The sequence below is a fragment of the Anguilla rostrata genome, chromosome 1 (genome assembly GCF_018555375.3).
Source record: "Anguilla rostrata isolate EN2019 chromosome 1, ASM1855537v3, whole genome shotgun sequence".
NCBI classification, from domain to species: domain Eukaryota; kingdom Metazoa; phylum Chordata; class Actinopteri; order Anguilliformes; family Anguillidae; genus Anguilla; species Anguilla rostrata.
The window spans coordinates 45,207,709-45,224,663 of record NC_057933.1 but is presented as its reverse complement, the minus strand read 5'-3'; the positions used below and the strand labels follow the sequence as shown (position 1 = coordinate 45,224,663).

Below are 16,955 nucleotides of genomic sequence, written 5' to 3'. Positions count from 1 at the left end.
AGGAAGAGCCGGAGAGAACATGACTGGCACTGCCGTGTGTGGGGAGAGAGACCGGCTCACACCCCCGCTGTTGACACAGCACTTCCCGCTGTGCTACATACGGACAGTGCCAAGGAAGGACGCCAGCACGGCGAGAGAGCGCTCCAATCCCCTCCGGAAAGTTCCGGAACAGAGAGGGAAACGCAGACAGAGCCAGCGGCATCAAAGGCCAAATCACGCCTTAGGACCCGTAGTTTACCTCGCAATTATTATTTAACAGGGTCATCGAACTGCTGCTTGGAAATTCATTTCTACATCTTCCATTTTTATGAAAAAAATTAAATAACGGTTTGATAATTGATTCTAAGTTAGGTGAATGCACCCATCACAAAAGTGCACGTTCCTTAAAGTGTTGATAAATAAATGCTCGGCATGGCCAACAAGACACTCCCTGTGTTTAATTTTTGCGCAGAACCACTTTAAAATGGCAGTTAAAAGTGAATGTTTTGCGGAGCAGATGTGAGGCTGTTTCTTTCAGATGCTGCGCATATTCCATGGTATGGTGATAAAGCCGGTTTTATGCCAGCCTAATGTACCCGTGCGCTGCTATGAAAACGGGACCCATATGCCACGGGGAGGGCTGGTGCGGTCTGAGGTGGCATTTAATGAAACGGCTAAATGAAACGCACTCAAATGATGCAGCAGTCTCTCATCAGGGCAATTCCACAATGAGCTGCTGGGAGAGGACTGAGAGAAAACACACTATGCACACACACACACACACACACACACACACAAACAAATATGCACACACACACACACACACACACACAAACAAATATGCACACACACACACACACACACGGCTGTTTGCCATGCCTAGGGTTCAGCCTTTGGACAGCTGGCAGCACACAGAGAGCTTTCCAAACTGGGGAGGCAGAAATCGCAGCAATGCCACGTCTATCACAGCGCCCATCACGAACCGGTAAAGAGCACACGATCAGCCGAGCATCAGGAGGGCTGTGGGCCCTGTGTGTTTACTCACTCTTTACTCTCCTGGCATTGAACAGAGCCCCAGTGCCGGCTACTGTACGTCTTCTCCATAAAAAAAACACTGTGAATGTAGGCCATGCCCCGGCAGACTAGAGCATTAAAATCAGCTGTGCCTGCAGGTCCAGTCTGAATTCCCATGTCCAATAGGACGAGCTTCCTCTCACTGGCTTGTCATTATGATTGGACGTTACCATCTCCCTCCAATCTCTGGATGAATTAATTTCAAATACGATCATTTCTAGACGTCAACCGGTATGGATTTTTCAAGGCCGATGCTGATGCCAACGTTTAAGCCAGCAGTAAGGGTGATTGACTGCTATCTACTGATTATATGTTTTTCCCCCTAGTGTAAAAGGTTGAAAATACTCTGTGAAAATTTAATGTGAGAAATATTGCACTTAACAAATATGTACTTAAATGGCTCTGTATTCTGCAAACTGCCATCCTTAGGTCCAATAATGTCAAGTCAACACAATGGTGTATGACTTCCATGGATGGCAGTGACTATTACCGATTTTGTGCAATCAGCCTAATACTCACTTTAAAAGTGGAAAAAATTAAGCACAGAAGAAAAGTTAAAATAAGTGGGTATCAATATAAACTATGTTTTTATTGACCCATATAAAAATTTGAATAGTCCCAATTTATCATGATTACAGTGGTCGATGTGCAAACTTCAATAACCAACAATGCTTTATCAGAATGGAAACAAATGACTAATAACTAACTTTGCTGCACTAAAATGAATTTGATAGTCGTTAAACTTGCGAACTAAGTGGCTGTGACACACATGGTATATAATTACTATTTGCCTGTATTTTGGTTATAAATATGACCTGTGCAGAAAATAAAAAGAAATAAATTGCTGACTGTTGAACTGGTTAATGCACTACGTCACACTTACAGAAAACCAGTGTACCTACTGTAAACAACACAGGCCTACAACTGCTTTATCAGAACCTTTAGCAAGTAAGCAGAAATAATATTTGGTAGTGTGCCGTCAGTATTAAAGTGAGGGGCTGCGGTATGGACTCGAGCACTGACTAATTCTGTTCATAAGGCGTACTCCAGGGAACACGGTCCAGCGGGGACGTCTCCATGATGCTCTGCAGTGTGAAACAGCCTGCGAGGGCGTTGCTGCCGGACGCTTCATATAAAGAGTTTTCAAATTAAATCACCATCCATCATTAAATCTAAAAATCATAAATGTGTCCTTTTCCAGTAGTTTTCAATGTTTTTTTTATCCGTATGTAATTACATGTGTTATAACAGGGTTAGTATTCAACCTACATTATTAATATCAATACCTGAAGACTTTTCATCTTTGCTAAAAAAAAATTAAAAAAATGAATTAGCTGGTAAGCAAAGTCACTTGTAAACTAGGCTATACGTTTCAGGGACACAGCGAGTATGGTTTTAGGAGAACTTCAACAGAGCAGTCGTTCACAAGTGCATGTCAAGAATATGTTGCTGGCACGTTTATTGATTACACGATCGCAATTAATGGATTCCTGCAAACTGTAATATTTCCTGTCTCATAGGCCTATTTCACAAGATGGCGACCAAAACCGGATGTAGGGATACTTTGTTTCCGGTTACCGTTGCTACGGACGCAAGTCCATTTCTGACAGCGAAAAATTGAGCCTAAACAGCGACGTGTGTTCTCACAGTCCCTGATAGCTCTGCCAAAGTTCACTGTCCGATGTTATCCGCATTGTCGAAGCATTGCCAGTGAACGTTAAGCGATCTAAACTGGACAAGGGCTATAAATTCTTTTTTGAGAAGTTTATATTCGGTTATGAAGGTAAGTATAACGTTAGCTCTGGTTCACCAGAAAGCTAAATAGCTAGCTTGCTAACCACATCAAGTTAACCGATTAAAGAGATGTTGCACTTCGACATAACATAAATTCTTTTCTGGAGGCGACTCCATTGTGTTTTCGTAGCGTGAAGCAACATCTGCTGTCCGTTAACAGCGTCTCTGTTCCTCTCGGTTGTCCCGAAAATGAATGAATAGGGAGCCTGACAACTGTGAGGAAAAGCGATTCTGTTAACATTGACGGTCAGCAGGGGAGGCAAATGCTATGTAAGTACAATGTTAGGCTCCACAAAATTACTTATGTTATTATACCGAAGTGAAATATCTCTGAATTAAGTTTTGTACTACCGTTACTATTTTGTGACATGTTGTTTGTGCTGTACTTGTTCTAATAAAGATTTATATTGCTTGTCAGATCGCCTGTGTAATGGTGTTCAGTTCACTACCGAGCTGTTTGTTTTCATCGCTGATAAAAACTACCCACACATTTTTAAATCAGCTGATATATCTTAAGTAGGCTTGTCGCGATGTCCGTCAATACATTTTGTAATTACAATTAACAACTAAAATAAACGTGCATCTGCAGTTTCAACATTGAATATCCAAATATGTGCTTGCTAACAAGCTAGCTGGCTAAAATGTAATTTGCTAATCATAACATAACATATAGCTCGCTAACTGATTTTATGACATTCCAAGTTCCAGCGCACACCAAACTACGGAGGAAGAGGTCTGCATGCTATTTCGCCAAGGCTCTCAACCAGGCGAACGTTTCCTTGCTCCTGTTTACAACCTGAGACACTTCTCCAAACCGCGCAAAGAGTACAGATGAGCTGCTTAAACTCTGAATAACTCGCAAAGTGGTGTTTGAGGTGCTTGGCTAAGTTAGCTAGCTAGATGCGTTTCCTCTTTCAGTTTAAAATGAGCAATGACAGTGTTTCCAAACATGTTTTGACAATGTTGTCTTGATTATATAACCAAGGGCAAAGTATTCATACACATGAATTATTATTTTTTTGTTTCTCAAAGAGTGGTAGGGCCTATGTTTGGTGGAACTGTCATGGCAGGCGCACTGCCGCTAGCCATCTTTACCTGTTATGAATTGTTTTCGTTTTTTTAGCCGTTCTCAAGCAGGCCAACTCAGACTACAGTGCGGTACGAAAATGGAAAAAACTAGAACTGTTACAATCACTAGGCCTGTTTGATTTTGATTTGACAGTGAATTATATATTTTTGTATATTTAATATTTTTATTATTTTATATCTTTAACAGTAGGCAATACAGCTAACTTAGCCAAGCACCTCAAACACCAACATCGCAAGTTATTCAAATAGTTTAAGCAGCTCACCTGTACTCTTTGCGCGGTTTGGAGAATTGCCTCAGGTTGTAAACAGGAGCAGGGAAACGTTTGCCTGGTTGAGAGCCTCGGCGAAATAGCGTGCAGACCTCTTCCTCCGTAGTTTGGTGTGCGCTGGAGCTTGCCATTGAGCCATAACACGGTCTTCTGTCGCATGCTGCAGCAAGGGTTTCTATGAAACTCTCGCTGGTTGAGAGATTATTGTCTATTTCTCTAGCTCTTTGGGCCATTCCCTGTGAAATTTGGTGCCCCTACTTGAAAGGTCCTAATACAAAGAAAATAAGGACCCCTTAATGAAGTCCGAATTATTGCCTCATTCAAATTTTAATTATTTAACGTTTTTGTTTGCTTATCCTTGATTGTACTGTCAAATTTTACTGATGCTAATGTTAAACTTGTTTTTCTCACTCAGTAGCCCATGAAGAAAAAAAAAGAAATTATTCAAAAAATAAAAACGGCTGTCTTGTGATATGCCTGATTATAAACTGAGTTATTTATATATTCAGAATTGTAATTTATATATTCAGAATTGAATTTATATATTCGGGAATTGAATTTATATATTCAGAAATTGTATTTATATATGTTCAGAAATTGTATTTATATATTCAGAATTGAATTTATATATTCAGAATTGTATTTATATATTCAGAAATTGTATTTATATATTCAGAATTGAATTTATATATTCAGAAATTGTATTTATATATTCAGGAATTGAATTTATATATTCGGGAATTGAATTTATATATTCAGAAATTGTATTTATATATTCAGAATTGTATTTATATATTCAGAAATTGTATTTATATATTCAGAATTGTATTTATATATTCGGGAATTGAATTTATATATTCAGAAATTGTATTTATATATTCAGAATTGTATTTATATATTCAGAAATTGTATTTATATATTCGGGAATTGAATTTATATATTCAGAATTGAATTTATATATTCAGAAATTGTATTTATATATTCGGGAATTGAATTTATATATTCAGGAATTGTACTTATATATTCAGGAATTGTACTTATATATTCAGGAATTGAATTTATATACGGGAATTGAATTTATATATTCAGAAATTGTATTTATATATTCAGAATTGAATTTATATATTCGGGAATTGAATTTATATATTCGGGAATTGTACTTATATATTCAGGAATTGTACTTATATATTCAGGAATTGTACTTATATATTCGGGAATTGTACTTATATATTAAGAATTGAATTTATATATTCAGGAATTGTACTTATATATTCAGAATTGAATTTATATATTTGGGAAAGATGGCTAGCGGCAGTGCGCCTGCCATGACAGTTCCACCAAACATAGGCTCTACCAGTCTTTGAGAAACAAAAAATAATAATTCATGTGTGTGAATACTTTGCCCTTGGTTATATAATCAAGAGAACATTGTCAAAAACACGTTTGGAAACACTGTCATTGCTCATTTTAAACTGAAAGAGGAAACGCATCTAGCTAGCTAACTTAGCCAAGCACCTCAAACACCGACATCGCGAGTTATTCAGAGTTTAAGCAGCTCATCTGTACTCTTTGCGCGCTTTGGAGAAGTGCCTCAGGTTGTAAACAGGAGCAGGGAAACGTTCGCCTGGTTGAGAGCCTCGGCGAAATAGCATGCAGACCTCTTCCTCCGTAGTTTGGTGTGCGCTGGAACTTGGAATGTCATAAAATCAGTTAGCGAGCTATATGTTATGTTATGATTAGCAAATTACATTTTAGACAGCTAGCTTGTTAGCTAGCTTCCTATTCATTCATTTTCGGGACAACCGAGAGGAACAGAGACGCTGTTAACGGACAGCAGATGTTTCTTCACGCTACGAAAACACAATGGAGTCGCCTCCAGAAAAGAATTTATGTTATGTCGAAGTGCAACATCTCTTTAATCGGTTAACTTGATGTGGTTAGAAAGCTAGCTATTTAGCTTTCTTGTGAACCAGAGCTAACGTTATACTTACCTTCATAACCGAATATAAACTTCTCAAAAAAGAATTTATAGCCCTTGTCCAGTTTAGACCGCTTAACGTTCACTGGCAATGCTTCGACAATGCGGATAACATCGGACAGTGAACGTTGGCAGAGCTATCAGGGACTGTGAGAACACACGTCGCTGTTTAGGCTCAATTTTTCGCTGTCAGAAATGGACTTGCGTCCGTAGCAACGGTAACCGGAAACAAAGTATCCCTACATCCGGTTTTGGTCGCCATCTTGTGAAATAGGCCTATTGAAATGACATTAAGTGTTTAAGTGGGTTTCATACGTACTGCACCTTCTACAACCTTCAAACGTCTGAGCCTGTGCTCCACAGTCATGCATTGTAAGGGAGAGGTATTCATCAATGGCAGACATACTCGCACAACAAATGATAAAATTGTCTGTAACCGCCTAGACTGCAGATCAAGTTCAATATCAGCCTGATTTATCTGCCAAGACGATCAACATCTTATAATTCCATCAAAATTTCCTTAAATTTGCTTTAAAAGAGGTGAAAGCTATTTGTATTTTCACACACACACACACACAACACAACAAACGCATGTTAATGTACATGCTGATGCTCAAGCAAGCACACAAGCATTCCCACGTGCACGCACACACACACACACACACACACACACTGCGTTACTGTAGAACCAAAGCCACCTACAAGCATTTAGTTCACCAGGGTAATTTACAAGAAATGTATAATTATCCTTATTGACTTCACCCAGAGTTTAAAAGCTTAATACCACCATCGCAGTGGGAGCCAGGTCCAGGTCTGATTCTGACTTTCCCCACCTGTCCCCTTTAAGAGGAAACAACACAAACACAGCTGTAGTTCGTCCAATCATTTCTCAGGGCTGGAATAAGGCATAATCCGCACGTGTTCACATACGTGCGTTCATCTGTGCTTTTACATCCCTGTGTATATTCCGTGTGTTTATCTGAATTTGCTTTGTGTTTGTTGTAATTTGTGCCTTTGCACGTTGCGCTTATCTGCGCATCATATCCGTGGACGCAAAGCCTCTTTTCGGAGATAGCGGGTGAAGAGTCGCCACTCGACCGTATTGCGACTGAGATTCTTAGCCTGTAATGGCTGACCACTTGTGCAGGGCCTTTGGCTGCGCTCCAGAAGTGCCTTTAAGCAGGATTGGACCCGTGAACTCGAGGCTCAGAAAGGAGACTGCTGCCGTTCTTACTTTACCACAAAGAGCCACTGATCTCACACTGTGCCCCCCTGCCACCCCTCACACGCACGCACACACACACACACACACACACACACACACACACACACACACACAAACACACACGCACATGCACGCACGGCATGCACCGCACACACACACACACACACACACACACACACACACACACACACACACACACACACACACACGTACACACATGCACAAATGGACATCAACACCAACATCACGCATGGTGATTCTTGAGCAGTTTCCTTGCTGCGTGCCCTGGCCTAAGGGCAACACAACCACAACCAGGTCCTTCCGGATCATTCCTCAAAGAATGACTGGGCACAGTTTCAACAGAATGGTATTTTCGCACCAATGGCAGGAAAATGATAATGCCGCATGATCTCGCATCACCGCTGACAGGACTTCATAAGTGTCCAACTGACATAATAAACTGCTGCCACATGCAGGCTGACATTGAGAGGCAAATTCCATTGAGAAATGCAACAGAAACCTGAGGAAAGCCCGAGCCAAGACCGATTCCTTAATGAGGGTATTGTAAGTCAAAGCAGAAACACAACATTGTTTTCTTTCTGTGGTGTGTGTGGTGGGGGAGTGTTTCGAATCGCACCGCCAATTTTCCATCCCAGCCTCTCTCTCCGCGGATCTGCAAAGCCTGTATTTTTGACGTCCCTGGGAACAACCCACTTGGGGAATCGGGCGACTCGGATTCTGTGGGGGAGGACGAACAGGCCGGAGCAAATCTTTCAACTTCTTCTCCCAGGGACCCAGATTCTTTTTTTTCTTTCTTTTTTTATGTGCACACAACCCAGACTATTTATAAAACATGTGCAAATAAGATGTATCCTACATTTGTGGAAACAAAACAGATGACCCGCTAAAAATAATACCTTACTTACTATTTTGTCAGAATGGGGAGGTATGCTTGATAGCGAGCAGATGCAAACCTCGGCTTAGTACCAGTTTTGATGTGTCTCAGTTATCACTGGGCCGGGAGGAGGTACATGGTGGGCGCAGATTGTTAGCTGAATAGCCCTGGTACGCGGGGTGAGACTGCATCGCACCTATATGACGGGAGGTCTACTAACGCACATGGCATTTATCAAGGCAATTTGTAGTCCTAATTCTCTCCTTTTGTACATCCTTTTGTACATTTATAGACTTGCACAGTTTTCTGAACGTGTTTTTCATAGAATCCAGGGCTATGACATCAGCCGGTAAAAACGTAATGGCTCAGAGACGCTGGGCCGCCAGACACCTGGTCCTGAGTCTAGCGCCTCGAAGACGTCACCGTGCCCTGAAACGCCGCTCCACAGTTACCCCGTCTCCTCCAAATCGACTGGCTAACTGGGCCGCCCGAGTGAGAGTTGCTGCCTCAGTGTTTGGGCTGACGTGCAATAGGTAAACAAAACCAGGCAGCGAGCATAAACAAAAACCCCAAAAGACAAAGACTTTATTATTAATAATAATAATAATAATAATAACAATAATAATTAATTAATGAATCATGTTCATGTTAATGAATTGTTAAATGGGTATAGACCAGCAGACATCCTGATGCTTCAGTAAAGCTTTTCTCAAGGGAACGCAGATCCTTTTTATTGCATCTCTGGTGCATAAATGCATTGTAAAAATAGGTAATGGTAGATTTGCTTTATACAGGGGCGTGCTCAGATCTGATATACTCAGGTGAACTAAATGACCTCTTCAGTGCATGCTCATGCGCCTTAACCTGAAACATCCTACCCGCAATCACCCAGTGTGGCTTAACAATGTTCAGCGCATTCCTGTGAATTAGCTATGTGCCTTCACTGCAGCGCAATGTGTGAAAGAACATTAAAATAGCAGAAAATGTAATAAATGTTGTGCGATCGCGTGTACACAGCAGCTAGTGGGGACCGCATCCTCTGCCGTGTCTGATCAAAGATGGCCGGGAGTCTACAGCGCTCCCATTTCATGAGCCTTTGCTCCTGAAAATTGATGCGTGCTCCCTGCAAAAAAATTATTTAGGAGCACATCCACTGACTGGGATGCGTTAGCGTGCGCTAAATTTTTCATCTTGGAAAAACCGCTCCTCGGAAAAACGGCTCTGATGGCTGCGCTGCTCTGTCATGTCACGGCGCGTCGAACCCCCCGCCGCGCCGCGCCTCAGCACACAGCCCAAGCACGCGTCGCGTTTTTACAAATGTGTGCTCCCTGCCCCACCTCCCAAGCTGCTGAATAAATAATCCGCTACTTCCCGCTGACGCCGAGCCCAATAACCGTTCGGCCTTGAGAGCCCGCTCTCCTCCCTGTATGGGAAGGGGGGGGGGGGGGGTGTAAATGAATGAGAGGCACTCGTTCCCGCTCGTGGCATGGGCCCGCTATCGGACCTGGAACCGGCCCAGGCGGAGGACAGGGGAGGGAAACGGGGTGGCGAGAGGCAGAGGAGCCGGGAGAAAGCGCTTGTTTTTCATTTCGCCCGTCTAAACAAACGGCCTTCGAGCTCAGAGAATAAGAAACACATAGAGCCGGGAGGCCCGGGGCCGGGGCTGGAAAGCTGAGTCGCGCTTTGTATCGGCCCAGCGCAATTTCCAGCTAATGCATGGGGCCTGGCTTTTTTAAAGCACGCACAAGCCCGCAGGTTTAGCGGTAAGAAGAGCGTCGCACGGTGCACTGAAGGGGAAGGAAGCGGACAGAGGGAGACAGGCCCCCCCCCCCCCCCCCGCGTTACCTGGCATAAAAATCTGGTCAGAAAAAAATAAAGAGGACTACCGGAGGAGAGGAGATCTGCTGCGAAAACGTGCGGTTGTGATTACACAACAAAGCAAGCAGCGTCAGCCCGCTTACCTCACCACAGAACATTTTAAATTTAGCTTTGTTCCACACCAGTAAGCACTGAGCGCCGCCCCGAACGCTCTGCCCAGTCCAAGACAACCATTACCAGGCCTATTTTTAAAACCTATCAATTATGGAAAGGCAAATATTCCAGCAATTAGCGCTACTCCACACGTGACGATTTTTCCAGCACGTGTACCTCACGTCTGAACGTACACAGCGCAGCGCACTGGAAGAGAACAGGATAAACGTACGTTGAGGGAGCAAGTAAACCAACACTGGGCAGATTTTAAAGATATGTTGCATTTGGGGGAGATTTTTTTTGTTTTTTGTTAACATATTAAGCGATATCAAACTCAGGTATCACAGTACATGGGTTTACAGCACATTGTGTATCTGTCACCTGCCTGCACGGCACGCGTTCATGAGGCCATATTGGCCGTTGGGCAGCAGCTCAGAAATAAACGGAAACCTGAGCGGCTTCCCGCCGCGACCGCGAGGAGGAGGAGGAACCTGTGTCCAACGCGGCCGAGTCTCTCAAAAGCTCCCTTTCGACGAGCCCGATCAATTCAGACGAGGCCTTGACAAGGTTCTCTAGATATGACTCACCATGACTCACCTCAGTGCATTATGCACAAAAACAAAAAGGTTTCTTGGTATAAAAATTTTAAACGTGGTTTTATTTTACTCTCACTGTACAATAAGCAGGAATTAACTGTCTAGTATAAGCATGTCCTATAAAAATAGTGTGTGGGTTGGGGAGGAGTTGTTAGGGTTAGGGTTAGATGATTACCGTTTGACGGGCAAATATGTTTAGTTTCCGTTCAGCTTATTTTATGTAAGACAGCTCACAGCTCCTCACCCCTGGCCCACAGTCTGTGTGCAAATGTAGACACAGAAGCCCCCCAGCTCAGGTCATTTAGATGTACCACCTGTGACAGGTGACAGAATCAATGCAGACAACCGCGAATAACCGCGGCCTGCCCCCATGCGGCAGCGTTACCGGGCAGCGTTGCCGGCCAGGCGCGGCCGCCGGCCTCCGGAGGAACGCGATTCGCAGACGGCACGTCCGTGTCCCCGGTGCCCGAGCCGCAGCCCCGCAGTACGCCGCGGTCAGCAGCACCTCACGAGGATCGGTTCCGCCCTCCCGCCCGTCCGAAGCGCAGGTCGCGGGGGCTAACCGTAACCCCAGGCGACGGGGAGCCCGAGACAAGGTAGCCGCCGGCCGCTAGCCGCTCTCGGACTTAAAAGAAGAAGCGCTGCTCGGGGATGCATTTTTATCTCTCCGTTCTGACAAATTCCATCTTCAGATGCCTTTGATATCCTGCTCCTCTCTGGCGTCCGAAGACGGCAGGGTGGTGTTTGATAAAAGCGCCTCCTGCGTGCGGGAGGCAGAGAGCGATCCTAAAAACTACATGGTGCTATCCAGAATTCCCTCAGAATTCTCCCCCAAAAACAGCGGGGTATCCTTTTTTTTCTTTTTTTATATAAATGAACCACGGCTTCTAGGAAGTCTGCTTCCTTCACCCCCGGAGATTAAATCAACCGGCATCTTAAAACCTAATGAACTAGTAAACACGCCAAATTAAATTAATATCACATTGAATTTCATTAATGATACAAGTCTCTCAAAATGCCAGGAAAGCAAGAGAGGGCTACTGGTGCTTATCCATATTTACTCCACATCTGCCAGGAAGCGAGCGTTTGATCACTTTTCACTCGGACTGCTCGGCTGTTAAAATAAAGGGGGGAGGGCGCGTGTCGGGGGGACCCAGAAGGCCGTGTTTATTTGCAACACAAATGAACAGAGTTAATTGTACACACACAGGGAGGCAGAGGGCTCAAGCAGACCGTAATGTTTGCAAAATATGCAAGTAATTAGTCTCCTAGAGCTTCAGAAATAACATCGGAATCTTCCAGGAGGCAAGGGCTGGAACAGTTGAAAGCAGCCTGATGTAAATTGATGGATTGAACTTCTCACTTTTGGTAAACATTTCTCACTGAGAAATGAAACCGTAGCATGTGTGTCATGGAAATGAAAGTGTGTCTAAATAATGGGGTGATTTGCCCTCTGTATGTTCAAAAGAGTTGTGTAAGGCCTTGAGGGCTTGTACAGTTCCTTTCCTTTGTGTGTGTGTGTATGTGGTGGGGGTGGGGGGGGATTTTTCAGCCAATCACTGAGCAACCCACACAAGAACAGGAAGCACTGAAGCTGAAGCTCATGCGCTCATCTGCTTCACTGGCCCATAATCCAGAGAATACTTTCCAACTACGAGCCATACGGTGCTTCTGGAGAGCTGCTGTTAAACAGAGAAAAGGTGCGTTTCTCAGTGAGCGGCTCAGGGACATGTACTCATGGGCAACTGTAGGGCCGCTCCACCCTGCGTCTGTGGCCTAACACTGATGGTCAGCTATTGACTATGACCCAGAGTCACTTTGTTTCACTCTGACACAGAGCAAATCAAACTATATAAGGTTATTGGGTCCACCTGTGGTGAATGCCTTCACTAACTGAGCTATTCAGTAGCCTTTTGTACTCTGACAAAATGTGTGTGTGCACGCGCGTGTGTGTGTGTGTGTGTGTGTGTGTATTTGTATGCTATATCTAATAGACTTTGCCATCAACAACTCACTGGTTTTGACCCAAGGCTCTCTGTACAGCAACTGTAAAGAGAAGATGCAGTTTGTGAGATTGGTTTCCTGCAATCTGATCGATTCCACTGTCTTAAGTAGCGTGCATTATAGGTCAATTGGCAGAGCTGGCTTGCATAGCTGCCTCCAGTCAGAGCCCCACCTACATACGATCCTGATTTCATCAGAGGAAGCAACTGACTGTGGGTTAAAAAGCAAAGCACATCCCCAGAATCTTATCAAACATATTTCCCTTCATGAGCATCTACCTACTCAGACTTATAATATTGTAAGATTATGACAAATGAGGCTAACAACTGCCCGCATCCTTAAATAGACAAGTACAGCAAATATTATTGAATTATTTTATATAAATCTGCTGCATATATATGGTAAAAATGATTCGACATAGCTGTAGAAAAATAATGCCAATAAAATGGCACACAAACATCAAATTTATATAGAAACTGCAGTCACGGGAAAAAAATAGCCTACACACCATGCACAGTTCTGAAGGCAAATTTCATATCCCATAAACTTTTGCAAATGGTGTGGGCAAAGAGCTAAAAAGGCCTTTTTTAAAAAAGGAGCGATAACCAAAATATTCCTGGAGGAGCGAGGAGCAGCGAACGACTCTGCCTGCTTCTGTCTGGAGGAGCGCAAGAGTCAGTCTGGCTGTTAATTGATTTGTTTGAATTTTTTTAAGAGCTGGCACAAGAGACTGTTTTCAGGCAAAGTCGGCCTGGAAAGAACAAACATCCGAGGATAAACCAGCCGCACTCGATGGACTGTGGGAGCTTATAACAATGCGCAGGACATCTTTAGCTGTTCGTCGCCCTTCGCGAAAGAGTGCGACGCGAGGAAGAGTTATGGCGCAGGAGACGAACGCGGCGGAAAAAAACAAGCAAATAAATGAATAAAACATTGACATTGAGAGGTGCTTTCGAGTTACCCCGAACCGTATTCTGTTGCTATCACACTGTCAGGTGCACCTGCTCATGGTAGGAACTGTGTAAAAGGGAAGCTATTAGCAATTTGCGTAAAAGCCCCAGACTTTGTATTTTTTTTTTCTGTAACAGAAAACTGAGAAAACAAATAAATAAATAAATCTTTCGGGGCATCTGGCTCCCAGCTGAAGCGTAGGCTTTCCAAAAAAGACCACTGCCCCACGGGATTCTTCCGAACCGCCACATGGCTCGAGAATTCAGACTACGTCAGAAGCAGCTTTACCTCGGAGGGGACGCGCTCTCCACGAGAAACCATGATAAAAGCAAACTATTTCGGCCACAAAAGGCCAGTGCTTAGCGAGGGAATTTCCATCGCCGGAAGTCCTCCCCGCCATTAGCCGCACGCTATACGTGCGTCCTCCGTTGTTTAAATTATCTGCACTTTGCGAGCACCAATGGGGCCAGACGTCACGATCGCTAAAGGGAAGGGGTTATCGCTGTTGTGTTCCCCAGCGCATCTCCTCGCAGCCTGAAGTGCCTTTCCGAGAGCGCGAACGCACAGGCGGGAAGCGCCGGGTACGCAGGCGGCGGCGGCTGCTTGCGTTGGCCAGGGGCGGGGAGCTCTGCGCTGCCCGCTAACGCATCCTGCCGCTAACAGACTGACGTCTGCCGTCCAACGGAGGAGGGGAGGCGTTTTCACCGTAGTCTGTAGCTCAGACGCCGTGGGTCTGAGATGCTAGGCTGGCGCTTATCTAACCGTGGATCCCAGTGCATCGGGTAGCCTACTGACGGCTGGATATGATGCGTCCCTCCAATATAAGGAAGACGGACATTACCTATTCTCTGTACTGTAGCAATGCCGTCTAGTTGGTGGAGTTCACATTTACTTCGGATAATGGGATAATATAAAACTGAATGGGATAATATAAAACTAAAGTGGTCTGATTTAATTACAGACTCATTGATGTCTTGGGGGTGGGGGTGGGGGGGGGGGGGTCTTGACCCACTGTGTTAGTGACAGCGCAGTAGGTGTTGCTCCTCAGTCTTGGTTTTCCTCCACAGTAAAGAGGGGATGAGGCAGATGGAGGAGCCTGTCATCTCTCTCAGTTTCTGCAGTGATGGTGCCCGTTGCTGCCGTCCGGGCCTACTCCTCCTCCTCGTCCCCCTCCGCACCCTCCTCAAATTCCTCCTCATGGGCTTGGGCACGATTTTAATTACAGCACTGTGCAGAAGCCAGAGACCACCCTTTCGTTTATTCAATTTCCACTGAAATTAGCCATTCAGTGCAAATTATGTTAGAAGCCTTTGCCTTCAAAAGTGACTCTAACACTCAAAGAAACAACTACTCAAACAGGCCTTAGCTGCCTTGCAGATTCCGTTGCCAGGTGCATCTAAAAAGGCTAAAGGAGATATTTCAGATGAGATTACATTTAAGATAATTCAACTACATAAGAAAGGGGAAACTCAAAAGAAATTTAGTGAAAAAACTGGAGTTTCCAAAACTTCAAAAGATTATTGCAAGATACAGAGAAAATAGGACTCCTAACAACCGTGCAAGAACTGGTAGCCCACAGAAACTATCACCATCACAAAGACTGTACTTAAAGATTTTATCATTGAGAAAAAGGAAAAAAAGTTTAACTCTTGTTCAGATTTGAGGAAATCCACCGGTGTTTCTGTCAATCTTTCCACTGTGTGAAGACAACTCAGTGCCATAGGTCTGAAAGGATGTTTAGCTGTCAAAAAGCCACTACTGAGAAAAGGAAAAAAAAGAGGAGACAATTTGCAACGGTACACCAAAATTAGCCACCTGAGACTTGGAGTAAGATTTTATACCAATAAGTCTAAATTTTAGATTTTTGGAAGTGGGAGAAGGCAGTATGTACGTCGCCGAAGCAATGAAAGACTGTCGTAACCATGTCCACAGCCATCAGGCAAACAATGTGGAGGATCACAGCAAGTTTGGGGTTGTACAACAACCTCTAAAGTTGGTGATTTAATTTTGATTGAAGGCATCATAAATGCTGATAAACACAAACAAATCTTAACACATCATGCAACACCCTCTGGACAACTTTTGATTGGGTGCAAATTCATTCTACAGCAAGATAATGACCCCCAGCACACATGCTAAGAAGATCCAGCTTCTGGAAAATTAGACTGGCAACCCCATAGTCCAGACCTCAACATCATTTAAATGTGTTTGAAATTACTTGTTTTGAGAGAAGCAGAAAATGTAACCAATTTCTAAGAATGAACTTTGGAGGTGTTTACAAGAAAAATTACCCTGCAGATTACCCTGAAGTCTCCCGAAAAGAACGAAAGCTGTAATAAAGGCATGCTAAATACCGAAATATTTGATATTGTACATAGTTGTGGAGATTTGCATCATTTTGTATTAAACATATACTTGCTGCATTATTTTCTGACACTGAAAAATAAATACTTAATGGCTGTTTGCACTGGAAAGTAAATTTTAAAAAGGGTGGTCTCTGACCTTTGCACAGTCCTGTACATGTAATGAAAATATGTATTTCAAATGCATTTGAGCATTTAGTAAATTATATTTCATGAGCTTGGAAAAATATTGATGTAATTTGTATCATGATACATCAGATATGGGTCTTTGTGTTTTGTTTTTTTTAAACAATCAAAATGCATCCTGGTCTTCTTTCTGTCAAATATATATTCTTTTAAAATAAATTCTGTGTTTCTGTTCCATTTTTGTTCATTTTCTTCTCCACGTGTGATTCAGCCTGTTATTAAGCATTCATAAATGCTGTCTCACATATCTACATATCAGGTATGATAATATGGATTCATTCACTGGCATCAATTTGCCCTCACATGTCTAGCATGGCAAATTATGGCAAGTAATGATCAGCATGTTGTTCAAAATCTGACATTCACAATGTTGTTCACCAAACCTTTTTTTTACTCCAGTGTGCATGTCTGGTTTGATCGAAAATTAATAAAATTACAATTAAAATTAAAAAAAATAAAAAACTGGTAGAAAATAATGAGTCATGTCCGCATTGCAAGCTTAATACCTAGCGTTGAAATTATGCTAGCTTGAAAATAGGCTATCCAGCTAGCCAAGTACCTGACGATTTGATAGATTTGCT

General features: G+C 43.3%; 1 protein-coding gene across 47 annotated transcripts in view; it reads right to left on the bottom strand.

Annotated features, from left to right (window-relative positions):
* rims2a (regulating synaptic membrane exocytosis 2a) overlaps nt 1-16,955 on the bottom strand; it is a 251,613-nt gene that overhangs the window by 155,104 nt on the left and 79,554 nt on the right. The gene's annotated exons all lie outside the window — the stretch shown is intronic.